Here is a 16,751-nt window from a genome sequence, read left to right on the forward strand (position 1 = left end):
GCAATTTACAGATTCAGTGTTATTTCCATTGAACTACCAATAATATTTTTCACAGAATTAAAAAAAAAATTCTAAAATTCATAGGAAACCAAACAGAGCCTAAATAGTCAAAGCAATTCTAAGTAGAAAGAACAAAAACAAACCTGGAGGCATTACGTGGCCTGACCTCAAACTATACTACAAGGTTGTAGTAACTAAAATAGCATGGTACTATTACAAAAACAGACACATAGATCAATGGGACAAATTAGAGAACCCAGAAATAAGGCCACAGACCTATTACCATCTGAACTTCAACAAAGAAAGCCACAGACCTATTACCATCTGAACATCACCAATAACAAGCAATGGGGAAAGAACTTCCTATTCAGTAAATTATGCTGGGATAACTGGCTAGCCATATGCAGAAGATGAAACTGGACCTCTTCCTTTTACCATATAAAAAAATAGAATCCCCAGCTCAAGAGTGATTAAAGACTTAAATGTAAAACCTCAAACTATAAAAATCCTAGAAAAAAAACTTGGAAATACTATTCTGGACATAGGGCCTAACAAAGACTTCAAGACAAAGACTCCAAACGCAATTGCAACAGAAACAAAAATTGACAAATGGGACCTAATTAAGCTAAAGAGTATCTGCAGGACAAAATAAACTATCAACAGAGTAAACACACAACCTACAGAATGGGATAAACTATTTTCAAACTATGCATCCAATAAGGGTCTAATATCCAGAATCCATAAGAAATTTCAACAAATCTAAAGAAAAAAAAACCCATTCAAAAATGGGCAAAGAATATCAGCAGACACTTCTCAAGAAAAGATGTATATGTGGCCAACAGTCATATGAAAAAATGGGCAACATCACTAATCATTAGAAAAATGCAAATCAAAACCACAGCAAGATACCATCTCACAGCTGTCAGAATGGCTATTAAAAAGTGACAAAACAACAGATATTAGCAAAGTTGCAGAGAAAATGGTACAGGTATACACTGCTGGTGGGAATGCAAATTAGTTCAGTAACTGTGGAAAGTAGTCTGGAGGTTTCTTGAGTAACTTAAAATGGCATTACCAATCAACCCAGTAATCCTATTACTAGATATATACACAAAGGAATGCAAATCCCCGTACCATAAAGACACATGCATGTCTATGCTCATCCCAGCACTATTCACAATGGCAAAGACATGACACTAACCTAGATGCCCAACAACTGTGGAGGAGATAAAGAAAATATAGCCCATACACACCATGGAACACTATACAATCATAAAAATAATGAAATCATGTTCTTTGCAGCAACATGGATGGAGCTGAAGGCCATTATCCTGAGTGAATCAACACATGAACAGAAAACCAACCACTGGATTTTTTCGTTTGTAAGTGGGAGCTAAATACTGAGTACACATGGACACAAAGAAGGGAAAAATAGACACTGGGTCTTGTGGAGAGTGGGAGAAAGGTGAGAATGAAAAAACTACCTATTGAGTACTATTATTACTTGGGTGACAAAATAAGCTGTACAACAAACCCCCATGACACAAAATTTACCCCCTCTGATGTACTTGCACATGTACCCTCTGAACATAAATGTTGGGAAGAAAAAGAAAGAAAATCATTAAAGAAATACTAGTTAAATTGAGAAGTATTTGTGAATCAGACGATGAAATAAAATGATGGCAAATGTCCCAAAACTGATCGGTACAGTCAATGTAATTCCAATCAATGTATGAATTAGTTTGAAACTTAACAAAAAGAGGCCCTAAAATTTAAGAAAACATAAAGTTCCAAGAGGAGCTAATCCACCATTTTAAAAAAGGAAATTTGATATCTATCATTAGTTTTAATATGCATTCATAATTCAGCATCTGTGAAATCAAGTTCCATCTTACAACAGATGTTTCAAATTTCATTTGTAGCCTTAGTTCTTTGTAGTGTTATGTAAAATAATGGTGTAGGTAAATATTAATGACATCACAGAACTGAAGAAATATGGTATTATTAAGCTATAATAATTGGAACTGTGTAAAAAGAAAATGGTGCAGGGTTAGAACCAAAAGAACAGAACAGAGGGCCCAGAATCAGCCCCATAATTACACGGAGGCTTGATTTTGACAGGGATTGCTGATGGCTGGTGTGTTAGGCTGTTCTTACCCTGCTACAAAGAAATACCTGAGACTGGGTAGTTTACGAGGAAAAGAAGTTAATTGGCTCACAGCTCTGCAGGCTGTGCAGGAAGCACGGCACCAGCACCGCTCAGCTTCTGGGGAGGACTCAGGGAGCTTTGGCTCACAGCAGAAGGCGAAGGCTGAGCAGGAGCAAGAGAGAGGCAGTGGGAGGGGAGATACTGCCTACTTTTACTCAACCAGACCTCATGAGAACTCACTCAGGACCACGAGGACAGCACGAAGCCATGAAGAATCCATGCCCAAGACCCAAACACCTCCCACCCGGGTCCATTTCCAATACTGCAGATCACAATTCAATTTGAGATTTGGTAGGGACAAATATCCAAACTATACTGGCTAGAAATGAAAATAAACTACTGGGGCAATTGATTATATACATGAAAAAACAGTAAATTGGATCCTTGCTTAAGTCTAGACATAGTAAACACTTTAAGTTGAAAACTTTTAAAATAAATATCTTCCAGACTGTTGGGGCTTAGGAAGTTTCCTTTCCTAAGTAGAAAAAGCAAACACCATGTGGGTAAAGACTGACAAATCCAACTACAGTTAACTGTTCTCGACACCAAGCACCGCACTGAGAGCAACACGAGCAAAATTGCAGGTGAGGGTGTTTGCAGCACACACAGTCCGTGGGAATTCACCCGAGAGTACAAGATATGTAACATGCTGCGAACGGATCTAGAGAGGCCACTTTCCCTCTGAAGAGGAATCACACACAGCTTAGCACATGCCTGACCAAAGGTATTCCTTTTTCTCTGCCAGTCCCTGAATTTAACATTAGCCTCCACTGAAAAGTCATCTGATTCACCTGACTGAAGGCTTCACTGCTGTCACTTGAAGAAAAAAACTGAACACGAAGCAAACTTGGAAATCAAATAGCTGCTCTGATGGCACAGCCTAGCTCTATCACACAGAAATATTTTTGAAGCATAATTAATATCAAACGTCAAGATTGGCAGGACAAGGAGGATTTAGTTATTCTGCTACCTACACTGTCATGCGTTTTAGCCTCTTCATAAACGATGTTTCTTCATCACGGCTTTTGAAATGCTTTATACCATCAGGTATGATGTTAAGGAAAAATATCTAAATTGTTTTTTGTTTGAAGCAAGAAAAAGAGAAATCCATATTTCAGGAACCAAAGATTTTCTATTATCAGCAGGCTAATGTGTGTGGTGGATCAACATGGACTTCGGCAATGGCCAGCAGAAACTCCACCCAAACAACTCCTGGACTTTACTGAGTTTCCCTGGAGGCCAGAGGAATGCACAGCCATGAGCCAGTCAGAACAAAGGTGGGGTAGGGGAAGGCAAAGCCCTTAAAGCAAGCAGAGCAGGAAGGGGAAGGCTGGGGAAAGTCAGGAGGAGAGAGGGCAAGGGGAGGCGGAATCCGAGGTGAGGTTTAGGCCACAGGGAGGCGAGTGGGTGAGGACCAGAGAAGGGGTTCTCAAGCTGGGTGCCCACCAGAATGGCCTGGTAAGCTTCAAAACTCTCCAGGCCTGGGTCCCGCCCATAGGGACTCTGGTGTCATCAGGGTGGGGTGCGGAAATTTACACCGCCTGCAGGTGATTCTACAGGACAGGGAAGTCGACAACAATTGACAGTAAGAAAATGATGTGGACGTAAGTAGCAGCCACCATCAGGGTGACTGGAAAGGAACTGCAGGTGAGAACAGAGGCCCGAGTGCTCATGTGGCCGGCACTTAAGAATAAGGAATGCCTGACCCCAAAGACCTTATCTTTCAACTACTGAAGCCCTCTGTCAGCCAACTCAACCCCAGAGTGTCCCATCTGCTCAGAGCCAAAAGGAGCCCAGAGGTTCACAGCGTGTGCCCAGGGCTGCCACCAGCCTTCTGTCTGATGAAAGACGAAAGGTTAAATGGGTCCTCCCCGCACAGACCCTTCCAGAGCAGGGCTGACAACTCTGAATGTAAGCTGCACACACAGCCTTCCTAGTGGTGTTATTAGGAGCAGCGCTTACATTTTTCCATAATCCAGAAAAAATGTCAATAATAGGTCTTTTATGATTTGGCTTTAAAACTTGTAGACAGACAAACATCAGTCATGAGCATGCAGTACCCCAGCAATGTCTAATAAAACTGATCCCCTCAAAGAAAACAAGGAAGACCAGTCAATAATGACCTACTTAGGGAGCATTTTCAAAGAAAAAGAATGGTAGGACTTCATGCTGCTGAATGATTCCTATTTTTGTAAAAATGGAATGCTGAAATAAGTCACAAAGATCAAAAGACTTTTTAACAAAATGGAGTAACATCTGAATAATTTGAATTTGACACAGAGAAAGCATTTCAATGTTATTTAAAATAGACATCTACCTGCTTAAACTGTGTTTAAAATGCAATCTAATTGTGGGAAAAAAGGGGGACAAAAGTCTTATACACATATCTCAGAGTCAAAAAACGCATTAAAACTATCACAACAAAATAAATGAATTGCCATTTATCATTACTAAAAATCAACTGTCAGTCACTCAGACAACTACTGTTGAAGTTGTCAAAACAATTCTTTGTATACCTTAACTGGGAATTTTTATCATTGATTTCAAAAAAAGGAGAATTAACGACAAACCCTAATTACTGTATAAAAGATCCCATCACCTTCATAAATGAGTCCGTGGGAGGCTTTATGCAGACTCCGCACGAACTTACAGATTTGCAAAGTGGAAGAGATGGCCAAGATGCATGTTTTTGACTAAAGATGTTGTTCTTATAAAAATGGCAAAAGCATAACAATGTGAGCTCATTTGGGAAGAATAAACTGCAGGTAAGAAAGCATGAAAAACACACGCAAGGAACCTAAATTTTCCAAATGTGCCACATATTTCATTAGATGCCATGTCTGACTGTGGCATTAAATTAGGACTAGGCCTCCAACTTTTCTTTAAATGATAAAATCTTTAGTTACTTGATTTATGAGGTTTTTCACTCACTTGAACCATCTGCAAAACTGTTACAAAGCTGAACTTGAGTTCAATGTGTCAAAACAACAATACAGTTCCTATTTTATAAGCAAGTTCTTTACAAGATAAATTCTCTCAAATAATAGCTAAGATAGATCTTATCCATGTTGAATTTCTTTGTATTTTAAACCTATTACAAAGAAAAATGGCAGAAAAGGTCAACTTGGCTGTTGCCAAACATGAACAAAAGGAAGACAGAGCCGCAGGAGGGGCTACGACTCCAGGAAGACGGAGCTTTCTCAGGTCTGTGACACAGTTCTATCAAGAATAAGATACCCTGAGAAGTCACTGCTTGTTTCATACACAAGTTTAGATATTCCAAGATTACATTTTCCCCTACAATTACCTGTGGGGTTTATTTTTGCCAACCTGAAACTAGAAAACTCCTAGGTTCATTCTATGAGAATGTGGTTATAGAAAATGAATCTTGCCCAAAATATATTATGGAAATAAATAATACACAGATATCTTCCCTACTGAATACTGACAGCAGTTCAACTTTAAAAGAACACCAAGTATAAAATTGGTCATGAGGCCATGAATTTTATTTTTAAATATAATCAGGTGGAACTAAAGTTAAGCAAACACCTCTGACCAAAAATAGGGCCAGGTTTTGACAACAGATACATAACTGCTCAGACCTGTGGGAACCTTCATACACCACTGGTAAGAATACAAAATGCCACAGTTATTTTGAGAAACAGTCTAAAAACTCTTCCACAGATAAGAAAAAGAGTGACCATGTGACAGAGCAAGCCCATCCCGAGTATATACCCAAGAGAAGCGGAAACTCATGTCCACACCAAAGCTTGAACACCACCGCCCACAGGCTCAGGATTCACAACAGCCAAGCTTAAAGACAACCAGAAAGGCCATCCTTGATGACTGGATAAATAGCATGCTGCAGCCATAAAATGGAATATTATTCAGCAATCGAAGGAAATGGAGAACTGATTCATGCAAGCAACAAAAAAAACCCTCAAAACCATGATACTAAGTAAAAGAACCCAAACACAGAAGACCAGACATCCTACGATTCTGTGTTTATAAAGTGTCAGAAGTCATAAATCTAGAGCAAAAAAGCAGGTCCCTGGTTGCCAGGAGCTGGGACAAGGAGAGTGTGAAATGCCTGTAAATGGCTCCTTTCTGGGGTGATAAAAATGGTTTAAAACATATTGTGATAAAAGGTGTACAACTCTGTGAATATATTAAAAAACACTGAATTGTACCCTTAAAATCCATGTATGGCTCAGAACTGTGGGCCAGGGCTACAGCAGCATAGCCTGGGGAAGTGGGCTCCTCCATCAGGAGGACAGGCAGGGAGGCATTGGGCAAGGAGTAGCCACGGGTATTAATCCCCACTGCCTTGGTGCCCCAAAGGATCCAGACATGGTCCAGCTGGCTCTGTTAGGTTTTGACCTGTTGTGGGTTCCACACCACAGAGAGAACCAGAATGCAGATGGAGAGCCCTGGGTGCTGGTAGAACATTTCCACCTATTTGACCCAGCAATCCCATTACTGGGTATATACCCAAAGGATTATAAACCATTCTATTGTAAAGGCACATACACCCTACGTTTATCGCAGCACTATTCACAATAGCAAATACTTGGAACCAACGCAAATGCCCATGAATGATAGACTGGATAAAGAAAATGTGGCACATATACACCATGGAATACTATGCAGCCATAAAAACAATGAGTTCATGTCCTTTGCAGGGACATGGATGAAGCCGGAAACCATCATTCTCAGCAAACTAACACAGGAACAGAAAACCAAACACTGCATGTTCTCACTCATAAGTGGGAGTTGAACAGTGAGAATACATGGACACAGGGAGGGGAACATCACATACCAGGGCCGGTGGGAGGCTGGGTGGCAAGGGGAGGGATAGCAGGGGGTGAGAGCTAGGGGAGGGATAGCATTAGGAGAAACACCCAATGTAGATGACAAGGGATGGGTGCAGCAAACCATCATGGCACCTGCATACCTATATAACAACCCTGCACATGTACCCCAGAATCTAAAGTATAATTAAAAGGTAGATAAATAAGAGGTGGGTTTCTACTCTGCTTGTGCTCCATGAACCAGTGAACTTCAGGTAGGCACCTGCAAGGTACGGGTGCTCCCAGGTGCTGAATCCACCCATTCTGTCCTCACCTCCGGGTCTGGCAGCACATCAATGTGGGTACAACTCAGGCTGCTGAGTCTCTCACGTGCTGACAGACAATTTAGGATGGACACCCTGTTCTCATCAGGCTAATAAAATGCAGAGAGAGAAACATGGTATCTCTGAAAGAACTAAGCTCACGCCAAACACAAGACAAGGTCTTGTTTACCTTTAATGAGTGGAATATCACAGACAGTGAGATTTAAATCAGTGCATATTTTAAAAAGATAATTAGCACAATTTGGGAATCAGCTGGAAAAATCAGAACAGTTATACCTAATGAAACCATTATTAAAAATACTTTATTATATTTCTAATTTAACGTTGTAACACCACTTAAGAAAATGTCACTTCAAAAAACCCAGGTAGAAAGGAATATGGGTAAAATAACCTGATATAGAAGCACAGAGTCAAATTAAAAACCACAGTGGGGTGTGTGACTAGCTATGTACAATTTTAATTAAAGCCTCAATTTTCTTCGAAAAATTAAATCATTCAAATTTAACTAGGTTTTGAAACAATATGAGATCTTAGAAATTTATCAGAGTCACTTTTAGACTCAAGGCCAACACTGATTACAGGTGAATTGTTTTAAACTTTTGAGAAAAATACTACTATGCCTTATAAAGAACTTCATAGTATAGATAAGAGGAAGTGATTCCTACTGCATTTGAAAAATAAAAATGTGACAAATATAGAAAAATAATAAATGAACAAATCTCCCTTTTTAATATAAGTGAATATCTCTTTCCCTCCAAGAAAATATGATTTAGAAGTACAATGAAAGAATAACACCACGAACTGCATTCACAATTGCTACAAAGAGAATAAAATACAACTAACAAAGGATATAAAAGACCTCTTCAAGGAGAACTACAAACCATTGCTCAAGGAAATAAGAGAGGACACAAACAGATGGAAAAACATTCCATGCTCATGGTTAGGAAGAATCAATATCGTGAAAATGGCCATACTGCCCAAAGTAATTCATAGCTTCAATGCTATCCCCATCAAGCTACCTATGATCCTCTTCACAGAACTGGAAAAAACCACCTTAAACTTCATATGGAATCAAAAGAGGGCCCACATAGCCAAGACAATTCTAAGCAAAAAGAACAGCTGGAGGCATCACGCTATCTGACTTCAAAGAATACTATAAGGCTACAGTAATCAAAACAGCATGGTACTGATACCAAAACAGAGATATAGACCAATGCAACAGAACAGAGGCCTCAGAGGCAACGCCACACATCTATAACCATCTGATCTTTGACAAACCTGACAAAAACAAGCAATGGGGAAAGGATTCCCTGTTTAATAAATGGTATTGGGAAAACTAGATAGCCATGTGCAGAAAGCAGAAACTGGACCCCTTCCTGACACCTTACACTAAAATTAGCTCCATATGGATTAAAGACTTAAACATAAGACCTAACGCCATAAAAACCCTAAAAGAAAACCTAGGCAAAACCATCCAGGACATAGGCAATAGGCAAGGACTTCAGGACAACACCACCAAAAGCATTGGCAACAAAGGCCAAAATAGACAAATGGGATCTAATCAAATTCCAGAGCTTATGTACAGCAAAAGAAAGGGTCATTAGAGTGAATCGGCAACCAACAGAATGGGGAAAATTTTTGCAATCTACCAATCTGACAAAGGACTAATATCCAGAATCTACAAAGAACTAAAACAGATTTACAAGAAAAAAACAAACAAGCCCATTCAAAAGTGGGAGAAGGATATGAACAGACACTTTTCAAAAGAAGACATGTATGAGGCCAACAAACATATGGAAAAATGCTCATCATCACTCAAAATCACTGGTCATTAGAGAAATGCAAATCAAAACCACATTGAGATACCATCTCACACCAGTTAGAATGGCAATCATTAAAAAATCTGGAGACAACAGATGCTGGAGAGGATGTGGAGAAATAGGAACACTTTTACACTGTTCATGGTAGTGTAAATTATTTCAACCATTGTGGAAGATGGTGTGGTGATTCCTCAAGGACGTAGAAATAGAAATTCCATTTGACCCAGCAATCCCATTACTGGGTATATATCCAAAGGATTACAAATTGCTCTGTTATAAAGACACCTTGTGGCAATGTTTATAATAGCAAAGACCTGGAACCAACCCAAATGCCCATCAATGATAGACTGGACAAAGAAAATGTGACACATATACACCATGGAATACTATGCAGCCATATAAAATGATGAGTTCGTGTTCTTTGTAGGAACATGGATGAATCTGGAAACTATCACTCTCAGCAAACTGACACAAGAACAGAAAATCAAACACCTCATGTTTTCACTCATACGCAGGTATTGAACAATGAGAACACATGGACACAGGGAGGGGAGCATCACATACTAGGGACCATTGAGGGGGAATGGGGAGGGACAGTGGGGGGTAGGGAGGTTGGGGAGGGATAACAAGGGAAGAAATGTCAGATGTAGGTGACAGGCAGATGGAGGCAGCAAACCACATTGCCATGTGTGTACTATGCAACAATCCTGCATGTTCTGCACATGTACCCCAGAACCTAAAGTGCAATAATATATATATATATATATATATATATATATATATCTCACCAAATATATAAGAAGTTCTGTCAGCAGAACCCAATGCGAATAAACCATAAGTTAAAAATCACCTAGGAAAATCAAGAGAGAAAAATCTTATGAACCTAATAACAGATGGCAAAAGTTTTAACATATTTCCACTATCATTACTACCATTTAACATGGTTCCAGAAAAATTCCAGCCAAATTAACAAGTAGAAAATAGACTTATGATATTTAATGATTTGTAAAGAAGATACAATAATTATCATAATTGGCAGACAATGTAATTGTTTGTTTTGGAAAAAAATAGATTTCCTATGTAGATAAATGCTCATGTTCCATCTCCACCTGCTTCAGATAAGATGTGCAGACAAAATAAAGACAACACACTAAAGATAAATGCAAATATACAAGAGTTGAAAATAAAAGACTTTAAATATATAAATTAGGCAAATATGAATCCCAAATAGAGGATAGAGTCCATTTAGAACTGTACAAGCAATCAAGAAAAAATAGATTTTCCAGCAACAAAAACAAAACCCACAAGAACAACTAAACACTGGTGAAATGAACAATAAATCAAGATGATATAGCAATCAACACCTCATGCAAACCCAGCAAGTATTCCAAATTTAAAAAATAGGCCAACTGAAATACACAATGAGCATCTTTAGAACTGCAGTGGGAGAGGTGGGTCCAGTCCTTTTTGGTCCATCTCTTCATAGAACAAACGGAGGGAAATAAGTAGAGGTAGGGAAGATTCAGATAACAAGATTAAGAATCTTGAAAGTAACCCTCAATACATTTTATGACACTCATTCTAGAGCACCATAGAGCATGCCAAGATCAGTCACAGGCCATCATTGACAGTCAAACTCTGTCTCCATGTCACAGGGCAACAGAATTGCACTCCTTGAGAAAATAGCCTCAGACACCCAGCAAATACAATGCTGAATGCTCCTTGACTTGGAGGTACAATAAGGAAGGAAGCAATGCACTGAATGAAAATGAAGGATTGTTGTATCTTTGGTCTCATTAGTTTCAAACAACTTCTTGATTTCTGCCTTAATTTCATTATTTACCCAAAAGTCATTCAGGAGTAGGTTAATTCCCATGTAACTGCATAGTGTTGAGTGATGCGTTAAGTCTTGGCTTCTATTTTATTGCATTGTGGTTCAGAGAGTGGCTGGTGTGATTTCAGTTTAGCATTTGCTAAGGATTGTTTTATGTCTGAGTATGTGGTAGATTTCAGAGCACGTATCATGTGGCAATGGGAAGAATATATATTCTGTTGTGTTTGGGTGCTCAGTTCTGTAGAGGCCCATCAGATCCATTTGGTCCAATACTAAATTCAGATCCTTAAGGTCTTTGTTAATTTTCTGCCTCAATGATCTAATGCTGTCAATAGTGTGTTGAAGTCTCCCACTATTATTGTGCAGGAGTCTGACTCTCTTTGTACATTTCTAATGAAAAAATCCTCAATATTGCTGATCATTAGAGAAATGTAAATCAAAATCACAATGAGATACCATCTCACACCAGTCAGAATGGCTACTATTAAAAACTCACAAAATAGCAGATGCTGATAAGGTTGCAGAGAAAAGGAACCCTGATACCCTGTTGGTGGAAGTATAAATTAGTTCAACCATTGTGAAAGACAGTATAGTGATTCCTCAAAGACTGAAAAACAAAACTACCATTCAACCCAGCCGTTGCATTACTGGGTATATACCTAAAGAAATATAAATCATTCTACCATAAAGACACATGCATGCATATGTTCAATGCAGCACTATTCACAATAGCAAAGACATGGAATAAACCTAAATACCCACCAATGGTAGACTGGATTGAGAAAATGTGGTATCTGTACACTATGGGATACTATGCAGCCATAAAAAAGAATGAGATCTTGTTTTTCATAGGAACATGGATGGAACTGGAGCCCATTATTCCAAGCAAAGTAACTCAAGAACAGAAGTCCAAATATTGTATGTTCCCACTTTTAAGTGGAAGCTAAATGATAAGAACACATGGACACAAAGAGAGGAACAACAGACACTGAGGCCACTTGAGGGTGGAGGGTAGGAGGAGGGAAAGGATTAGAAAAAAAAAAAGTAGCTATGAGGTACTGGGTTAAATACCTGGGTGACAAAAATCTGTACAACAAACCCCTGTGAACGAGCTTACCTATATAACAAACCTGCACATGTACCTCTAAATTTAAAAGTTAAAAATATATTTTTAAAAAGCAAGAAAAATAAAAAGAAAGGAGAAAATAACATTTCATGTTTTTCTTAATGAAATCACTATATTTAACACATTCATTTAAAGAAATCAATTTCTCATGGGATTAGGAAAAAACTGGAAACACTCATGTGTTACTGCAGGAGCACAGCCCAGACCAGTAATTAAGCCAAATGATCTTGAGTTACTTGTGAAAATGCCTGTGAGTGTATCCTACAGCACAGTAATCTCAGTCTTTGGTATGAGAAGCCTGTCCACAGGTTCACAGGGAACTTCTACTCCTAAGTCAATCCAGACCTCCACAAAAGCAAGAGAACATACTGGCAGAAAGTGTTAGCCGCAACTTTTTCAGGACTCCAAAAGTTAACCAAAGGCTAGCAGTGATCAAAGGAGCATTTATTGAGCAAAGTATCTGAACACTGGCAAGAAGGGTAAGCATTGTGGTATTTTAACATACGCTGCTTCTATCCCGGTCTCCACAGCTCTGCAGCAGCCTTCAACACCAGCAGACTCAGAGCTGTAATAACTGCGCCACAAGCAACCTAGCAGCCCCTGAAGAAGGGAAAGATATTTGTGGAGTTTCTCCTAAAGTCCCATCTCCAGAAAATTGTAAGGATTGGATCTGCCCAGCAGCTCCCTGGAAGGCTTCACTCTCTGGCCTTGTCTCTGTTGACCTGACTCAGAGCTTCCTCTTCAGGACAACACTCCCCCAGGCATTTGTCAAAAGCAGTGGGCGGCAACTGTTTAGCATCACAGTTGTCTGTACCAATTGGGACACTGTTTGCTCTAAATCGCATGCTAACATGTAATCTCCAATGTTGGAGATGGAACCTGGTGGAGGCAATTGGATCATGGGTGCATGTTTCTTATGAATGGTTTTGTGCTATCCTCTTGGTGCTGTTCTTGCAATAGTGAGTGAGTTATCTCAAGATATGACTGTTTAAAAGTGTGTGACATCTCTCCCCTTTCTCACTTCCATTCTCACCATGTGACATGACTGCCCCTGCTTTGCCTTCTGCCATGACTGGAAGATTCCTGAGGCCTCCCCAGAATCTGAGCAGATGTCAGTGCCCTGCTCGCACAACCTGTAGAGCCATAAGCCATGTAAAGCTCTTTTCTCAGATATTTCTTTATATTGACCCAAGAATGGCCTAACACAATGACCAAGTGAGATCGATGCCAGGAATGCAAGGTTAGTTCAACATATAAAAATCAACAGTATAATATATCATGTCAGTAGAATAAAGTACAAAAAATCCATTATCAACTCAATTAACTCAGAAAAGCATTTGACAAAATGCAACACCTTTTCATGATAAAAACACTAAACAAATTAACTTAAGAATACAAAGCAACTACCTCAAACTGTTTAAGTGCATTTAGAAACAACCCACAAACAATATACTTAATGCAAAAACTACACATTGTCCTTCTTAATTCAGAAACATGAGGAATCTGGCCAATACTTGGCATGATTGTTATTTTGCTTTTGTAGACGTCTTGGGCATAAAAGATATTTTATCACTACATGAATTTAAATGTATCAAATAGGGAAGAACTGAGAAGTGTCCTAATCACCTGTTACCTGAGTTCCCTTGCCTATACTTGTTTATATTTTTGGACCATCAAAAAAGTGGGCTTATTCATTTATCTTGTAGATTTGCTACAGATTCCTGTGTGTGTGTGTGTGTGTGTGTGTGTGTGTGTGTGTGTGTGTGTAATTTCACTATCTTGTAATCTGTCATTTCTCTGTTACATTTATTCATTGTGTGTTTCACTGTACAGTGTAATCTGGCCTACTTACTTGGCTTTTGCTGTTTTGCTTAAGGAGTTCTTAGTCATAGCAAAATCATGAGACACTGTGCTTCTGCATCCCAGCCCATGGTCCTGCTGCACCATTGTTAGGACCCTGCCTGCCCTTGTTTCACTTTGGTGTTAATGACACTTTGTGCCTTCACTTCAGATCACCCTTCAACCTGTCACAAGCAATGCTGTTAATGGCTCCTTCTGTTTAATAATGACTTTTATTACATATAATTCCCATACTATACAGCCGACCATTTTAAAATTTAAAATTCAGATTTTTACTATGTTCACAGGGTTGTGCAATCATCGCTGCTAATTTTAGAACATTTCCATCACCTCAGAAAGAAATCCTGTGCCCATTAGCAGTCAGTCCCAATTTCCCATAACTAGAAAATGCAAATCTACTTTCAGTTTCTGTGGACTGGCCTATGTGGGATATTTCACGAACGGGATCACACAATATGAGGTCTTTTCTATCTGGCTTCTCTTAGAATATTTTCAAGGATTATGTGTGTTGTAGCCTGTATCAGCACCTCATTACTACACAGAAATTTAAAACAATGAACTATACATACAAACAGCCAAACTCATCAAATTTTAAAACTGCTGAGTGAGAAACATGAGAAACTATATGAAACGATAAGGAAGTCTATTTACGTCAATTAAAATAAAGGGCATTGTATAGCACTCCATTATTGGAAGGAAGCTACAATTAGAATGTACCCAACAGATACTCCGAGGACTCAGAGGGGAGGAAATAGGAGTATGGATAGAAAACACCAGAGAAGAACCCTACACAGACCAGCAACAGACCTGTCTCCAACTGTGTAACTCAACAACTCAACCCTTTGCACATAAAGTCCTATGAACAAAACAAAACCAAAGATCTCCAGAAGTCAGTTGGCCACTTTTAAATTTCCTACCTAAAGTACACATTTCAAAATATATTAAATTTCACACTGTTTCAAGCAATGTTGGAGCCTGCAAACTCACTAACTTGGGATTCCTCTTAGAACTTATTTGCTTTCATAGACTCTGCCATATAAGACTGAAACAGAAGTATTTATTGGTGTTTTTACTTAAGATCTTGTCTGTCCTTTGTAGGGACATGGATGAACCTGGAAACCATTATTCTCAGCAAACTGACAGAAGAGCAGAAGATCAAACACCACATGTTCTCACTCATAGGCGGGTGTTGAACAATGAGAACACATGGACACAGGGAGGGGAGCACTACACACTGGGGTCAGTTGGGGGGAAATAGGGGAGGGACGGTGGGGGGTGGGAAGCTGGGGAGAGATAGCAAGGGGAGAAATGCCAGATGTAGGTGATGGGGAGGAAGGCAGCAAATCACACTGCCACGTGTGTTCCTATGCAACAATTTTGCATGTTCTTCACATGTACCCCAAAACCTAAAATGCAATAAAATAAATGGGAAAAAAAATCTTGTCTAAACTAGCTAACTACCAATTGCTTAAAGAATAATCTTTACAACATGTTGGTATCTTCAAATTTCACAACTGCAGCTTAAAAGAGTTCATGAAAGTAGAAATCAGTGAATCGGGGTCACACGAACAGTCACTGGTGCATGTGGCTCTTCTGTGGCAGGACCACGGATGCCTTCCTTTGTCAACAGGAAAAACGGAAATTGATAGGTGCACAACTTCATGGCACACTGAAGAAAGTTCCAGAGGGTTCCTATAATGTAATACATATAACATGTTGCCAACATATTTTTACCTATTTTGAAATAATTGTAGATTTTTCAGAAGTTAGAAAAGTAGTGTAGAGCAGTGCTCAGTACCCTTCACCAGGCCCCTCTAGGAACACCTGATATAGCCAAGGTATAAGGCTGACCAGCAAATGCTCACTGGTCACGTGTGGACAGTGCTGTGTTGTTTCAATACAGCTGCACACATGAGCAGCCTCCACTAAGTAAATCTTGTTCTGTGTTTGCTTAACATCCATGCGTCATCACAGGCAAAGTGTCTGTGTGTCCCTTGCCCCTTTTTTAATTGAATTGTGTTTGACCAAAGCAACATTTGAAATTAAGATCATGTGGCCCAGGGATCAAGTGGCTTCCACAGTTTCCTCTGAAGTCCTCCTTTCTAAGCATGTGGCACATCTGGACCATGCGCACCGCACCAAGCACAGTAGAAGACAGCATGACTGCACTGCTCAAGAAGTTCAGCATAAAATAAAGGCAGTGACACAGAAAAACGCAAACAGCTAACGCAACAATCAATGCATGCAATGAGAGCTGCACTGATTATTTATTATCAATGTACAAAAGGAGAGGGTCACTTCCAACAGGGCAAGGAAGCATCCCTAAGATAACCTGCAGTCACTCAAGGTTTAGATGGAAGAGATGAAGGGATGAAGCACGCCAGGAAACGGGAATGTGACTGCTGAGTCACTACGCATCAACAGTTTCTATTCTGCGGGAGTGTAAAATGCTGGAAATGATACAGGAACATAATATGTAAAAGGTAAGATGGTGCCTAATGAGGAAATATCCCAAGTACTTGACTGGGAAGACATCAGGTATGAGTTCCTCGGGGGGGCTACTACAGGTTTATGACTGAGAAAAGTTCCCCACGGAGGGCATCTGGAAAAGTGACTCTTGCCAACGACTTGCATCGAGGCGTAGGAAGAGTCAGGGCTAACTTAGCAGAGGGTGAGATGTCGCAGGCGCACTGTGGGGGCACCGGAGTGCACCTCAGAGGTGACAGCAGCTTACAGGTGCAAGGGCACTGTGAGGGCACTGGAGTGAG

At 39.7% G+C, this 16,751-nt stretch overlaps 1 protein-coding gene and 1 long non-coding RNA gene across 2 annotated transcripts in view; both read right to left on the bottom strand.

Annotated features, from left to right (window-relative positions):
• Positions 1-16,751, bottom strand: part of SNTG2 (syntrophin gamma 2) — a 339,371-nt gene that overhangs the window by 254,810 nt on the left and 67,810 nt on the right. The window lies entirely within an intron of this gene.
• LOC116562100 overlaps positions 9,357-16,751 on the bottom strand; it is a 14,366-nt gene continuing 6,971 nt past the window's right edge. The window contains exon 2 of the long non-coding RNA XR_004273766.1: positions 9,357-9,448. This is a non-coding gene — a long non-coding RNA (uncharacterized LOC116562100). The remainder of the gene's footprint in view (positions 9,449-16,751) is intronic.

The sequence above is a fragment of the Sapajus apella genome, unplaced genomic scaffold (genome assembly GCF_009761245.1).
Source record: "Sapajus apella isolate SASKATOON/1434 unplaced genomic scaffold, GSC_monkey_1.0 scaffold31, whole genome shotgun sequence".
NCBI classification, from domain to species: Eukaryota; Metazoa; Chordata; class Mammalia; order Primates; family Cebidae; genus Sapajus; species Sapajus apella.